This window comes from Mastomys coucha, unplaced genomic scaffold (assembly GCF_008632895.1).
Source record: "Mastomys coucha isolate ucsf_1 unplaced genomic scaffold, UCSF_Mcou_1 pScaffold23, whole genome shotgun sequence".
NCBI classification, from domain to species: domain Eukaryota; kingdom Metazoa; phylum Chordata; class Mammalia; order Rodentia; family Muridae; genus Mastomys; species Mastomys coucha.
The window spans coordinates 114,408,828-114,423,549 of NW_022196906.1; the positions used below are offsets into that span (position 1 = coordinate 114,408,828).

General features: G+C 45.0%; 1 protein-coding gene across 2 annotated transcripts in view; it reads left to right on the forward strand.

Annotated features, from left to right (window-relative positions):
• The window catches only part of Myrip (myosin VIIA and Rab interacting protein), a 194,785-nt gene that overhangs the window by 19,617 nt on the left and 160,446 nt on the right, over window positions 1-14,722 (forward strand). The window lies entirely within an intron of this gene.

The window sequence follows — 14,722 nt, forward strand, 5'->3', positions numbered from 1 at the left end:
AGGTCTGTGCTCCCTCTAACCCAGGCAGGTCTGTGCTCCCACTCCTAACCCAGGCAGGTCTGTGCTCCTCCCACTCCTAACCCAGGCAGGTCTGTGCTCCCACTCCTAACCCAGGCAGGTCTGTGTTTCTCCCCCTCTAACCCAGGCAGGTCCATGCTCCCCCAACCCCACCCCTTGTCCCTTGTCCCTTGTGAGGCCTGACTTTGAATGTATTTATTGTTATGGAAGTCATTGCAATGTCTTCCTCCATGGGACAACCTGAACATGGCTGAAAACAGTACACATTCTCTTTTCTTCACTCATCTCCGCCTTCATGCAGTGGCTGCTCACGAGGTTATCAACAGATGTCAGAGCTTTGTTCTTCCAGGTAGAAACCAGAGTGACTCACCCTGTTGCCAGTCAGGGAGGCAGAGCCCCAGCCACTTGACCCTTCGTGATAAGCTATTCAACTGTGTTTGAAAAAATGTTTGGGTCTTGGGAGTACAGACAAGCCGGTGCTTAAGACCTCCATCGGATGAACAGTCAAGAGAACTTGAAGAAGATCCCACCAATGTGTATGGTACAGTCCCAGGGAAACCGAAGGTCAGGACTCTCATTTCTCATGTGGGAACTAACTGAAGATCTGGTCAGCAGCAAATCAAGTTTTATTTTGTACGGATTTATAAGGTAGTTGAATGTTGAAGCAGATAACCGATGTAGTGTAAATCCTTGTTGACACAAGCGGGATGGTTTAGCCGTGGGAATGTTGTTGCTGATCTGTTTTATCAGTCAGGTGGATCCACCCTTACCTGTTTCCCTGCAGACAGGTCTCTAAAGTGGCTCAGGAGCCTCTTGCTTTTGACCTTCGACCTAGTTACTTTACTTCTAGCCAAAGGGAAAGTTAGACCCAAATGTGAAACATATTTTGGCCCAGAGGTTTGATCCAGGAGCTCTATAAAATAGCAAAGAGTTGGAATCAACCCAAATTCACAACAGGAAGAATGGAGGTCCACAAAAACACGTAGTAGATAAAGAGCGACCCAGTCAGTAGGAGGGATGCTTCCCAGGGGCTGCCCATGTGGGCTGTGTCCTGGAGATGTGGCATTAGTGAGAAGTGTCCATCTGATAGCACCACCTACAGACAGGAGCGTGCACTCTGCACATACCAAAGCGTCAGTAGCTTGCTTGACGGTAGCCCAGTGCTAACTTTTCCTGGACAAACATGTAACATTGTTCGGGTCTTCTTACATGGCATGATCTTGGGGTTACAGAGAATCTCATGAAGCTAAAGAAACAAGTTCATAAGAAAGAGACTGGAAAGGAAGCCAGGGCGAGGCACGGGTCTGCAAGCGCAGCGACGTCTTACAGTGGGTCACAGTGATGTCTTACAGTGGGTCACAGTGACTTCTTACAGTGGGTCACAGTGACTTCTTACAGTGGATCACTGTTTCCCTTTGATGACTGGCCTCATCACTGAGACTCCAAGAGAAAGATGGGCTATGAAAGGTGTCCTAGCCTGTCATGTCGTGCCTGGCACGATGCTCGGCACTGCCTCCCACCCCAGTCTGTGCTTAACTCCTGGCTCCCTTCAGTCTGGCGCAGCTCTGGGCACGGGTTGTTGTTCAAGCAATGTGGGGGAGTTTGGAATCTGGAGACTGGCTGATTCTGTGGCCAGCTAACTTATATCATGCTATATGGTCTGGCCTTTGGGTTTTGAAAAAATGGAGAAGAAAACTTGAAGTAAATGCCCAGAAGACTACATATAAAACTTAAAATACTTCCCAGATGACAGATATGCCTCTAAAATCTAAAACCACCATCTCAGCTGTCCCGGCTCCTGGGGCCTCTTATGGGGGATGGCGGGGGTGGGGTGGAGGGAGGAGCTGTGTGGTGAGGTGATGCTGAGGGTCCCTGTAATCCTGTCAATAGGATTCCACCACACACTTTAATTACTCCTGAAGTGGTGTGTTTTAATTAAAGCGTGTCTCCAAAGCCCCTGCTGACAGAAGATGCATCTCCAAAGTATCCTGGGTGTGTGAAGCTGGCAGCAGGCCAGGCTCCAGCTAAAGGCTGTTAGCCGGTCTCCCTCCTGCCATGCTCCTGAATTTAGATTTCTTTTCCTGTCGCCTGGAGTGAGTCTGAACCCCCTTTTCTTATCTACCTAATCAGAACAAGCTACTATCTTGGCTCAGGTCCCTTCAAGATGCTCTTGCGTGTAGTGACACGGTTTGAGGGGGGCTCTTGCGTGTAGTGACACAGTTTGAGGGGGGCTCTTGCGTGTAGTGACACAGTTTGAGGGGGCTCTTGCGTGTAGTGACAGTGACAGTTTGAGGGGGGCTCTTGCGTGTAGTGACACAGTTTGGGGCGCCACCTGAGCACGTGCTTCATTGTTAACTTTTATTTTGCAAATATTTTGTTTTCTTAAATGAAAATTTGTCCAGTTCAGATGCATATCTGGACATCTAGTATATTAAGGATTCAAAAAGAGAGAGAAAGAGAAAAGAGGAAGGAGAAAAATAAAGGTAATTTTGCTTTTTTAAAAAAATTCAAGCCTATGGCCACTGGAGACCCCAAAGCCTAAAAAGAGATGGAGTCACAGAACTTTATAATGAATTTTATAATTGGAGAACCAAAAACTATGGGTAGGTTATTCTACCAACTCACTGAGGGATATGATTTATTATGGAAACAACAAATTCCAGGGTAACCAACTCCACAAGCAGATTTCCTTTTTGCAGTAAAATGAGTGTATGCTGGAGCCGGGGAGATGGTTTGGTCAGTAATGAGCCCAGCTGTAAGAGGGCTGGGTGCACTGATGCTTGTGATCCTAGCACTGGGGAGGTGGGGTCAGGCTGATGCCTGGAGCTCACTGACCAGCCAGCCGGGCCCACTTGGTAAGTTCTATGCCAATGAGAGACCGTGCCTCAAAGAATTGTGGTAGGGGCTGAAGAGATGGCTTAGTGGACCTGAGTTCTGGTCCCAGCACCCAGGCCAGGTGGCTCATAACTGCTGGTGACTCTCGCTCCATGGATGTGACACTCTTCTGACCAGCAAGTTCAGGTAGACAGAGCAACTCTGCATGTGGTTTCTCCTCCATTTCCCTCTAGGGAGCAATCATTGTCTTTCTGTGACAGAGGGATGCCATGGATAACCCTCCCACAGTGTGGCTGCCTCTCCCTCCTCTTGCTGAAGTCACTGGAAATACAGGTCCTCAGGGTTAGTTGTTGACACGGTAGGAGGGAAGTCGACAAGTTGTGACCCAGACACTGTCATGCTAGACTGCGTGGGTCTGAATCTTGGTCCCTTCCTGCTTCATGCTCATTTTGTAGAAGGGCTCGCTAGAGTATCAAAAATGTGACTGGCCAACCGCCATGTTCTTCCTCTTCTTCCTTTCCTTCTTTTCCTTCCTTCCCTCCTTCCTTCTTTCCTTCTTTCTTTCTCTCCTCCCTCTCCCTCCCTCTCCCTCTCTCTCCTTCTCTTTCTTCCTTCTTCCTTCCTTCCTTTCTTTCTTTGTTTCTTCCTTTCTTTCTTTCTTCCTTTTCTTTCTCTTTGCCTTTGAATAGCTCACATCTACTGAGGAAATGCTTGGAGTTCCATGAAGGCATTTAAGGGTTGTCTAATTACACCCATTTCGACAGGCCTGTCTTTGTACCCTTCCCAACAGCGCCCAGTTCTGACAGTCCATTCTCGCCCTTCCCTTCTGGCCTGGTCTTCTGGGTGCGTTCCAGTTCACGTCCCTGTTTGCTTTCAGAGCTGCACTGCTTGCTCTTGACTAGCTCCCGTGATGTGACTGAGGGTGTCCAGGTGAGCTGCCATGACACGAGTTTGAAGTGAGCCTTTTCTATAAACGTGGGTTCTAGTTCCTGAGGCACTAAGCATTTGGAAGCTGGTTTAGAATTTTAACTTTAAAAAAAAAAGTCCGACGGGCAGTGGTGGCACACGCCTTTAGTCCCAGCACTTGGGAGGCACAGGCAGGCAGATTTCTGAGTTCGAGGCCAGCCTGGTCTACAGAGTGAGTTCCAGGAGAGCCAAGGCTACACAAAGGAACCCTGTCTCGAAAATCAATCAATCAATCAATCAATCAATCAATAGTCCTACCTTGGAAATATTGAGTTTGCTAATTATTTGCATGTCCTCTCCTTACAACAACCATCTATTTTCATCTGTCTGTATTGAAGAATATAGTTGGGGCCATTTTCTTTTTTATTTATGTATCAACAGTGTCAAGTTTCAAGACTTTATATTGAATTTTAAGGCACTTTAATTTCAATCGATCCTACCTGGCATAGAAGAGTTGACCTGCCTCAGTAAAGGTTCTCTGGCAGAATTTGGTGAACTTTTCCGCGAGTTATTTTTAATAGGCTGCTCTCAAGTTGATCAGTCCATACACAAATGTCATCAGACAGAAGCAACTGAGTGAGGACTGAGGCTAGATGAACTCCTGGGCTCGGAGAATGGTCACATGGCTTTCTTTAAGTTCTGACACTCCAATCTAGCAGTTCTGAGAACCAAAGCTCTGAGACACTAGGTCCACTACACAGACCCTCCACCTACCCAGGCCACACACTAGTCACATGCCCTAGAAGGAACAGATAAAAAATATCTCCTAGAGCAAATTTGTGCTAGACTTTAACAATTTATTAAATCTAAATTTAATTTAATTATGCAATATGGGAAAACCTTACCAGAATCACAGAGCAATTCTGCAACATGCAGATCAAAATATAAACCAACATGGGTCACAGGAATCAGTAGACGTTAAGAGGTGATCCTGTCCCTGTCTGCTCGGGCAAAGCTTCACTCTCCCCCACCCCTATAATCCTAGTTTACAAACCACCTGCCTCAGTACCCTTAGGACCAATCTCACTGTTCCTTTAATCCCAGCTCAGGGGATCTTATAAGATGCCAGGGTCTCCCTGGACACTCGCATCCCATGGACTCTTTCTGATCTCTGCTCTTCCTCTTTCCTCTGCCTTGCCCTTTCCCACCCCCTGTTGGAGCTGCTGGTCAGTCATCAGCTGCTGTTGGGATATGGTCAGACTCTGTTGACCAGGGAAGAATGGCTTCCTGAGTCCAGTGAGTCAACTGTTGTTCCCATCCAAAGCCATAACAGGTACAACTGGCCATTGCACATCCACCCTTGGTGCGCACAGGTATCTCTTTAAACCAAATTAATCTTTACATGAAGACAAAACCGAGGTCATTCTTGTGCCCAACATCACAAAGCATAATCCTTCAGACAGCTGGAAGCTCGCTTAAATACTCTGCTATAAAATTAACATGCAGATTTAAGATTTATTTATTTCGATTTTATACATTTGAATGTTTTTACTGCATTTATGTACTGTATGTATATGAACCAGAGGCTAGAGGAAGGCACTGAGTCCTCTAGAACTAGAGTTTTAGCTACCATGTGGGTGTTGGAAACTCAACCAAGACCTCTTCAGGGCCAGCAAGTGCTCTTAACCACTTTACCTCTCTACCCCTTAAAAATCAATATATTTTATGTGATGGCCTTTGGCCAAGGAACCTTGTCTGCTGAGCTGTCCTGGCCACTGCCTCTTCCCATCTACTCCATGTGCCAGCTTAGGTATTCTTATGAGACTAGCCCATTCCTTGGGGTCTGTCTAATGGCTCTTTATTTATAGCCCTCCTAGACGCCACTCCAAAGGTGAAGGTTTGACAAGGACAGGACTCATGGGATACTAGGCCCAAGTTCTAAACTCTGTGACTACAAGAATCCCTGGAGTTCCCATGATAAGAACCCAAGGAAGCTCTGTTGGGGTTAGAGAGATGACTCAGCATTTAAGAACATGGTTGCTCTTCCAGAGGACCCAGGTTCAGCACCCTCATGGGTGTACACAACTGTCGGTAACTGTAGTGGTTGGAATGAGAATGGCCGGCCTCTGTAGGCTCAGATATGTGAATGCTTAGTCAGCAGGGAGTGGAACTGTTTGAAAGGATTAGAAGGATTAGGGGGTGTGACCTTGTTGGAGGAGGTGTGGCCTCCTCCTGGACTGGCCTTTGAAGTTTCCAAAGCCCAAGCCAGGCCAGTCTCTTTCTCTCTGACTGGATCAGGATGTAGCTCTCAGTTTCTGCTCTAGCACCTGCCTGCATGCTGCCATGCTCTCTGCCATGATGAAAATGGGCTAAATCTCTGCACTCAATCACCCAATTAAATACTGCAATCAAGCACCCAATTAAATACTTTCTAAGAGTTGCTGTGATCATGATGTCTCGTCACAGCATTAGCACTGTGACTAAGACAGTAACTCTGGTCCCAGGGGATCCAACACATCAGGGACTGCACATCTGTAGTTCACAGACACTCGTGCAGGCAAAATACTCATACACATAAAATAAAAAGGAATACATCTTTTTTAAAAATCCAAGCACTGCAAGCTGTTGTTGGCCTGTAATTGAGATCTGTATATCAAATGGATGCTTCTATATTAGTCGTTTGTTCCTTCTTGAAGGTACATCCTCTTTTCTTGTCTACTATTAGCCATCTTAATTCATCTGTTTAGGGAACAAATGGAATTGTGAATTTTACCTGTTTGATGGCAAATTCAGAATTGGAGATGTCTGAATTAGTGAGGTTTTACTGTATTTTTAATGATGTTTTATTCTCTAGCCTAATTAATTATGTGGTCTCATTCCAAATATAGTTAGGTACAAGCTCTTGTATGAATACATATTTTATTACAGACAGAGGAAACGGACCAGGTATTTCTATAGTTGAGGGAGCAAAGACCTTCATTATCCAGTTGAAAGGAAAAGAGACGTTTCTGGCGCACAGCAGAGCTGTGTGCTTGGTCAAGTGCCCCTTGGTGGCTTTCTGTGCAGGGGCTCTATATGAAAGTGCCTCGAGGACAGAAAGCAGACATGGAAAAGCTGAAGAGGCTCCACAGGCCTCTGCAGTACCCAGAGAGTCAGGACAGGAGTGGGGAGTGGCGGACATGTCTCTCTGGCCAACAGCACAGAAATAGACTGTGCTCTTGTACAGATACGAGATCTTTGCTCCCTCTTAGAGCAGTTATTACCTATAGAGCCAGAAAAATGACATCAAGATTTATTATAAACAAGGTCATTCTTTGTCAGTAATGGAGGAAGATTCATTATAAACCAGGTCATTCTTTGTCGGTAATGTGTGAAGCATGTTTGTCTTTGTGAATATGTAGATGTGTGCTCTGTATGCCTGTTTTATATACCAGTGTGCCCAGAGTCGTGTAAAAATTTCTCATTGGAAAAGGAGTAAAGGAGTTTTAAGTGGAGAAAGCTTAAGAAGCCCTGTGGGACTAGGGAGATGATGGCGCAGTGGGCGGAGTGCTTGCTTCTTAAGCATGAGGGTCCAAGTCTGAATACCAGGCATCCACATAGAAGCCTGGTACACTGCACACATTTGTAACCCCAGTGCTCTGTCTGCTCCTACAGCAAAATGGGAGTCAGAGACAGGAGACTTTCTGGGAGTTCTTGGGCCAGCTAGCCTTCTGTGTGCAGTAGCACAAAGTGTCAGAGATACCCAGAGTCAAACACAGTAGCATGCAAGGATGACCCTCAAGGTTGTCTTCTGACCTCCATACACATACATGCTTCCCTCTGCCACCTTCTTAGATCCACACATGCCATAGACTCTGCACACACACACACACACACACACACACACACACACACGCACATGCACATGCTTCCCTCTCCCACCCTCTTAGATCCACACATGCCATAGACTCTGCACACACACACACACAGACATGCATATACACAGACATGCTTCCCTCTCCCACCCTCTTAGATCCACACACGCCATAGACTCTGCACACACACACATGCACATACACACAATGCTTCCCTCTCCCACTCTCTTAGGCCCACACATGCCATAGACTACACACACACACACACACACACACACACACACACACACACACACACACGCACATACACACAGAGGTTTTGTTTTGTTTTTAAAGGAAAAGAGACATAGAAGAAATAACTCGCAAAGAATCAGAATAATCAAATGACAAGAAAATCCAGAATAAGATGAAATTGGGAAAATGATATGCGAACAAGGTGAAAAGTTTAGCAAATAAATCAAAGCCATAAGCCATCCAATCTCAGAGCTGGGCAGAGTGACTGAACTAAGAATTTAGTAGAGGATTATAGCAGCAGACTTGATAAAAAACAAATGTCTGAATTATCTACTTAGAAGAGGGGCAAGAAAGAATGAAAGAAGCCCATATGAGTTGCCAATGCTGTAACAGTGTATGAGCCACTTCAGCTCTAATCTAAGAGTTAAAATATAAGCATGTAAAAAATAACCAGTTCTAATAATGTTATTACATATAATATGATGCTAATTTATAATGTTATACATATAATAATGTTATTGACTATGTAGCAAAGAGTTGCATAAATTACAAGGGGAAAAAGTAGGAAGCAGTTTTATGGATATTACTTAAGTTAATTTGTTTGAGGCATAAAGTAGTACATATTTTTTAAAAATTCTTTTATTTATATGTGTGTCAGTTTCTGTATGTATGTGCACATGGATGCAGTGCCCAAGGAGGCTAGAAGAGGGCATCAGATCCTTTAGAGCTGGAGTTGCAGGTGGTTGTGAGGTACCCAACATGGGCCATGGGAACTGAATTCAGGTCCTCTGGAAGAGCAACCAGTGCTCTTAGCAGCTGAGCCCTCCTCTATCCCTGTCTATATGTTTATAGCTAGTTTGTTAAGTTGAGAAGATTCCCTTTCTGTTGTCTTTGCTGAGTGTGTTTTTAGTATAAAAATTTATTGGTTTTATCAATACAGAAAACTGCTTGGCTATTATCTATTGAGGAGCCATGGTCTTTGATCTTTATTGTTAATTTTTCATGTGTGATGGTTTATATCAACTGTCAACCTGACAGGACCTAGAGTCCCCCAGGGAAGGATCCCTTGGGTATGCTTGTCTGTAGGCATGCCTGTGAGGGACATTCTTGGTTGTGTTAACTGAGATAGGAAGATCCATCCTAAATGTAGGTAGTGCCGTTCCTGGTCTGCGCACTGGACTGGATAAAAAGGAGAAAGTGAGCTGAGTACCCGCTGTCATCTCTCAGCTTTCACCGCACAGTCTTCATCAGTTCCACTCTGGCTGTGGATACAGTGTAACCAGCTGTTACAAGGATACCGTGTAACCAGCTGTTACACCCCCACCACCACCACCATGCAGCTCCACTCTGGCTGTGGATGCAGTGTAACCAGCTGTTACAAGGATACAGTGTAACCAGCTGTTACAAGGATACAGTGTAACCAGCTGTTACAAGCCCCACCCCCCCACCATGCAGACTCCACCACAATGGACTGTACCTTAGGACTGTGAGCCCAAATAATGCCTTCCTTCCTTAGACTGCTTTTGTAAAGGGATTTCATCACAGCAGCAGGAAAAGCACCTCAGGCAATGCTAGCCTTGCATTTTAGCATAAGTTTTAGCATTTTGTCACCGTGCTGGTTTGGCCTGATATTGGTCAGGAGCTTTGAATCTATTTGTAAGGGTGCTGGTTTTGTTGTGTGATATTGTTACATTGTCTCTGTTTGCTTTTAGTGTCTGATGATGTTTGCCCCCCTTTAAACAAGTTAGGAAGTACCTTCTCTTTGTTCTGTTCATGGAAGACCCATGCTCACTCTTTTCCTTATGTGTGATATAATTCATCAGGGGAGTGACCCAGTCTCTGCTTTCCTTCCTGGAAACATTTTGTTGTTGTTACAGATTCAGCCTCCTTACTAGATATTTGTCAACTCAGAGTTTTCATTTTTCCTGAATCTGTTTTGGTAATGTCTTCGTAGGAATTTTTCTATCTTATCTAGTTCATCCAATTTGTTGCTAATTTTTCATAGCATTTTTGTTTTTGTTTTTGTTTTGTTTTATTTTCTGAGACAGGGTTTCTCTGTGTAGCCCTGGCTATCCTGGAACTCACTTAGTAGACCAGGTTGGCCTCGAACTCAGAAATCTACCTGCCTCTGCCTCCCAAGTGCTGGGATTAAAGGCATGCGCCACCACTGCCCAGCCATAGCATTTTTTTCTTAATCCCTTTTGTTTCTCTAAGGTCTATTGATGTCTCTTCTTTTTCATGGTTGGTGTCTCTAAAGGTGTGACTATTTTGATTATCTTTTCAAAGAATGAACTTTAGATTTTGAGGACTTTTCTCTACTTTTTGTATTAGTTACTCTTCTGTTGCTGTGATAAAACACCATGATCAAGACCAACTTATAGAAGAAAGATTTTATTTTAGTTTACATTTTCAGAGGGAGAGTCCATCATGGTCGGGGGATGTGACCGTGGGAACAGGAAGTGAAGAGATCACATCTCAGCCACAGACACCAATCAGAGAGAGTGAGCTGCAAGTGTCATAAGGCTACATACATTCAAAGCCTGACCCTAGTGACATACTTCCTCTAGCAAGGCCACACCCCCTAAACCTTCCTAAACAGTGCCATGAGCTGGGGACTAAGCATTCAAATTCTTATGGATGTCATTTCTCACTCTACCCCTTGTCTTGCTGTTTCTCTTTCTGCTTAGAAGGATCTTTTACCAGTCCATCATTTTTGCGGAAGTCTTTAGTTCTTTGACCACGCTTGAATGATGCACAGAGAGCACTTTCTGAGAAATGGTGCAAACTCTTCACTTTTGGCAATGAGCACAACTAACTATCGTTAGTTAGGGGTATGCAGCTCCTCAAGCAGGGGTGCAGCAGGCTACCAGCCTCATACTCCTCGACGTAAGAGACACATCTGAGTCCCCAGGAGAGGCTCCTAAATCCAGCCTGGATGAAGCAAAGACCAAGTCCACTGCTGGTAGTCCTCTCTGCTCTGGTGGGTGAGCATGGACACATTTTAGAGGAAGAGACAGTCCGTGTCAGGGAGCGAATGGAAAGAAATAGTGGTCTACCAGCCCAGGCAGTGCTGGCTTCAAAACAACCACAGTGAAAACACATCTCTACCCATCTATCAGCTTGTTTCCTGGCTGAGTTCTCCTCTCCCCCCTCCCTCTTGTCTCCCGTCCTCTAAAAGCAAGTTATTTCAATGGAAAAGGTGTAACATTCTACTTTCTCTGTGGGAAATGATATTTTCTTCATTTCTAGTCAGTGAGAAGAGTGCTATGGTATTTACATCCCCACTCTTAGGACATTGGATTTCTCAACTTAATCATTTTTTTTTCACTGCATGCAAAGTCAAACACTCAAAGACACATACATATATACATGCAGACAGACAGACACATACACGCACACACGCGCACACACACACAAGCAAAAACCCCACAAAACTTTGGGTTGGTAAGACTTCCCTCAGGCATCTGCCCTTGGTTCTCTTCTGGTCCTGCCCAGAATGTTAGTTCTGCAAACACCGACCTTTGACCTTTCCCTGGGAGCATTCCACAGTGTGTTCTGAGTGTCCCTGCAGTGTCTGGGGTTATCTTCATTTGCAAGGTCTCTGTTGATCAGTTTCCTCCAGCAGTACCACCTTTGTTTTGCTCTTGTCTTTACCCTTAAAGCTGTGGGCCACCAGAGCTGGTTTACCCCGTGCTGGGTTTAAAAGCTAGGGCTTTGTGCATGTTGGGATAACCCTTTTCCAGCTGGGCTCCATCCCCAGCACTCACTGGCTTTGATTTTTAAGTCATTAGTTTGTGATGATGATGGTGGTGGTGGTGGTAGTGGTGTGGTGGTTTTGTGTCTGTAGGTACCCTCAGAGGCCATAGGCAGGAAATGTGTAGTTGTGGGCAGTTGTGCATCCCTTGTGTGGGTGTTGGGAACAAAACACAGGTTCTCTCTGCAAGAGCAGTACGGTTTTTAACCTCTACACCCCTTTCCGGTTCTGCCAAAGTACTGCTGAACATCACCTGACTTCTGACAATTATATTCAAAAGGCCAACCACATCAGTTTAGGTATCCTGTGGAAGTGACCAGAGCATATCAGCAGAGCCTTGACTTGATGACATTTCTCAGTTAGCCCTGAAAAGGCAGGTCTGTTCAGGAAACTGCCTGTAGTCATGTGTTCAGGGTCAAACAGACTGGAACTTGACCTGCAGCCTTGGCCACAGACTTCTTAGAGCTGATTATCTTGTAAGCCTTGTATAGCCCCACGAGGATGGCAGAGCGTGACACTTTACTGAGATTTATTACAAAAGAGCTACTCTGTCACAAGCTGCTTTGGGGAACAATAACTCAGCAAGCACATTTTTGGGAGGTGGCACTGTAATTAAATGCTGAACTGGCATTAATTTTCTCGTCACTAAATTTTAGGACGGATTCCCTCTGTTGCATCTTGGCTGGGTGTCAGCCAGAGGAAGCAGGTGGTAGCAGCCCGATGGACCAGGAATGCCTGTACCTGCTGGGCATCTGGGCATGTGCCTCTTTTTCCAGGTGTCATCTTCTGAGATACGGTGCGACCTGAGTGCCCTCTAACTCAGTGGAGATGCATCTTTCCTCAGCTCCATGTTGCTGTCTGACTCATTGCACATGGACGATAGTTGTGCTCATTGCCAAAAGTGAAGAGTTTGCACCATTTCTCAGAAAGTGCTCTCTGTGCTCCGTCTGGGCCATTTATAGCGCTCCCAAGTCTCAGTCTTTTGTAGATGTGATTAGATCCATGTTGCCATATCTGGCCAGCTCTGGGTATCTTATAATCTCATTTACTATTGCCAGTGATATCATGAGGCCAGAACCTGTGTCCTCTGCAAGGGCATCCAGTGCTTTTCCCCATGGAGCCATCTCCAGCCCTTTAACAGAGTGTTTAAAGGAAGACATCCACCCACATTTCTGCTGTGCCTAAGGTAGGGCTGTGTGCATAGTGAAGGTGGTGGCTGACCCCGCTCCTCCTCAGCAAGACTCTGTCTGCTTTGGCTGCTCCTGACCTACAGATCTAGAGGTCACTCTCCCACCTCAGGGTAGAGCAGGTGGGTGATTTGTTTTCAGGTTGCATTATGGGAGGGAAATGTTTCTAATGCTTAGCATTCCTGTCCTGATTTGTGAGGAAATCTTGAGATTAGTTTATATTACACCGTCACATGGTTTTAAATCACCTAACAAGAGACTTTAAGACTAAAGTTACTCTGTTTTTTCTCCATTTATTGTTAGTATTTGGAAATGAAAAAACACATAACCTAAAAAAAAAAAAAAAAAAAAAAATTGCAAGCCAGGTAATGGGGTAGAGGTATATGGCTGTAATTCCAGCAATAAGGAGTCTGAAGCAGGAGGATTGTTGTGAATTCAAGAGTGGTCTGGGCTACATAGTGAGTTAAGTGTCAGCCAGAGCTACACAGCAAGTTGCTTTAAAAACAAAACAAATACCAAGCAGCCAAGGAGTCTTAGTCAGTGGCTAAGAGCACTTGCTGCTCTCTCAGAGGACCTGAGTTCAGTTCCCAGTGCCCAAGGTGGGCTACTCACAGCCATCTGCAACTCCAGTTCTAGGTGGCCCAAAAGCCCCACAACAAATACCGCTTCTGACTTCTGAAGGACCTGCACAAACATGGGCTATATGCGTATTCTCTCTCTCTCTCTCTCTCTCTCTCTCTCTCTCTCTCTGTCTCCCTCCCTCTCTCCTTCTCTGTCTCCCTCCCTCCTTCTTGTTCTTGCACACACACACACACACACACACACACACACACACACACACACGGAAGGATCTGCTGCTCCTACTCTTCCTAGTTTGCCTACAGTAAAGAGGGTCAAGGGACTCAGGCCTCACATGCTAAAGCCTGAGGTCCACGTTGCCCTCTGTGTGCTAGAGATGTGAGTGTGTAGGGCCAGGGCCCTGAGGCAGAGAGACAGCCACGGCGGGTACCACTCCTTAGAGGGCGAGTGAGCACAAGCGGTTTTTCCTCATCTGTGACTACCCATATGATGTTGTGGGCATCAGAGCTGTTTAATATGCATGTATGAATCCAAAGCTCGTGACCCATATAGGTGTTAATCATTCAGTGGAAACCTTATTTAGAAATGTTTATTTATTATAATCTGTGTCATTATTTATTAAAATCCTTAATTATAATTCTTAAAATGTTTCAGATAGTTCATGTGACATGTGTATATTACTTTTTGTTCAGTTTGAGGTTTATATTACTTCATTCATTCATTCATTCACTCATTTTTGTGATAGGACCTCATGCAACTTAGGCTGACCTTGAACTCCTTACATAACTGAGACCAAAACAGAAAGAAGAATAAAACAGATAGAACTCAGGAAATACCTTTTTAAAAAGAAACATCCATGACCTTGAACTTCTGACCTTCCTGCCTCCACCACTGAAGTGGAGATTATAGTGTGGGAACCATCCACCTAACTCTGCATGCTGGGGATTGAACTCAGGGCTTGGTGCACACTAGGCAAGTGCTCCCCAACCGAGCCGCATGCAGCCCGTGTGTTATCTTACACATGCACAGAAGCACGCTGTACACAAAGCATAGGGCTCGGCTTCTCCTTCCAGCTTTATACATCTCGGGATTTCTAGTGTTTACTGCATAGGCCTGGAGAAGAGCTTAAGGGGTATAGTATCCATGGGCTATTATTTTCCTAAAGAAAACATTATAATTTATTTTGTGTTGAAATAGAATACCTATAAATAACCTGTCAAACTATAGAGATTAAGAATTCTTGACTATTGCTTTTCAGTGCTTTGTGGAGATCTGTGTTTCATTTTGATGAAAAGTAAAGATTACCTGCTATTGCTGGTTTGGTTCCCTCCCTCTCTCCTCCCTCCCTCCCTCCC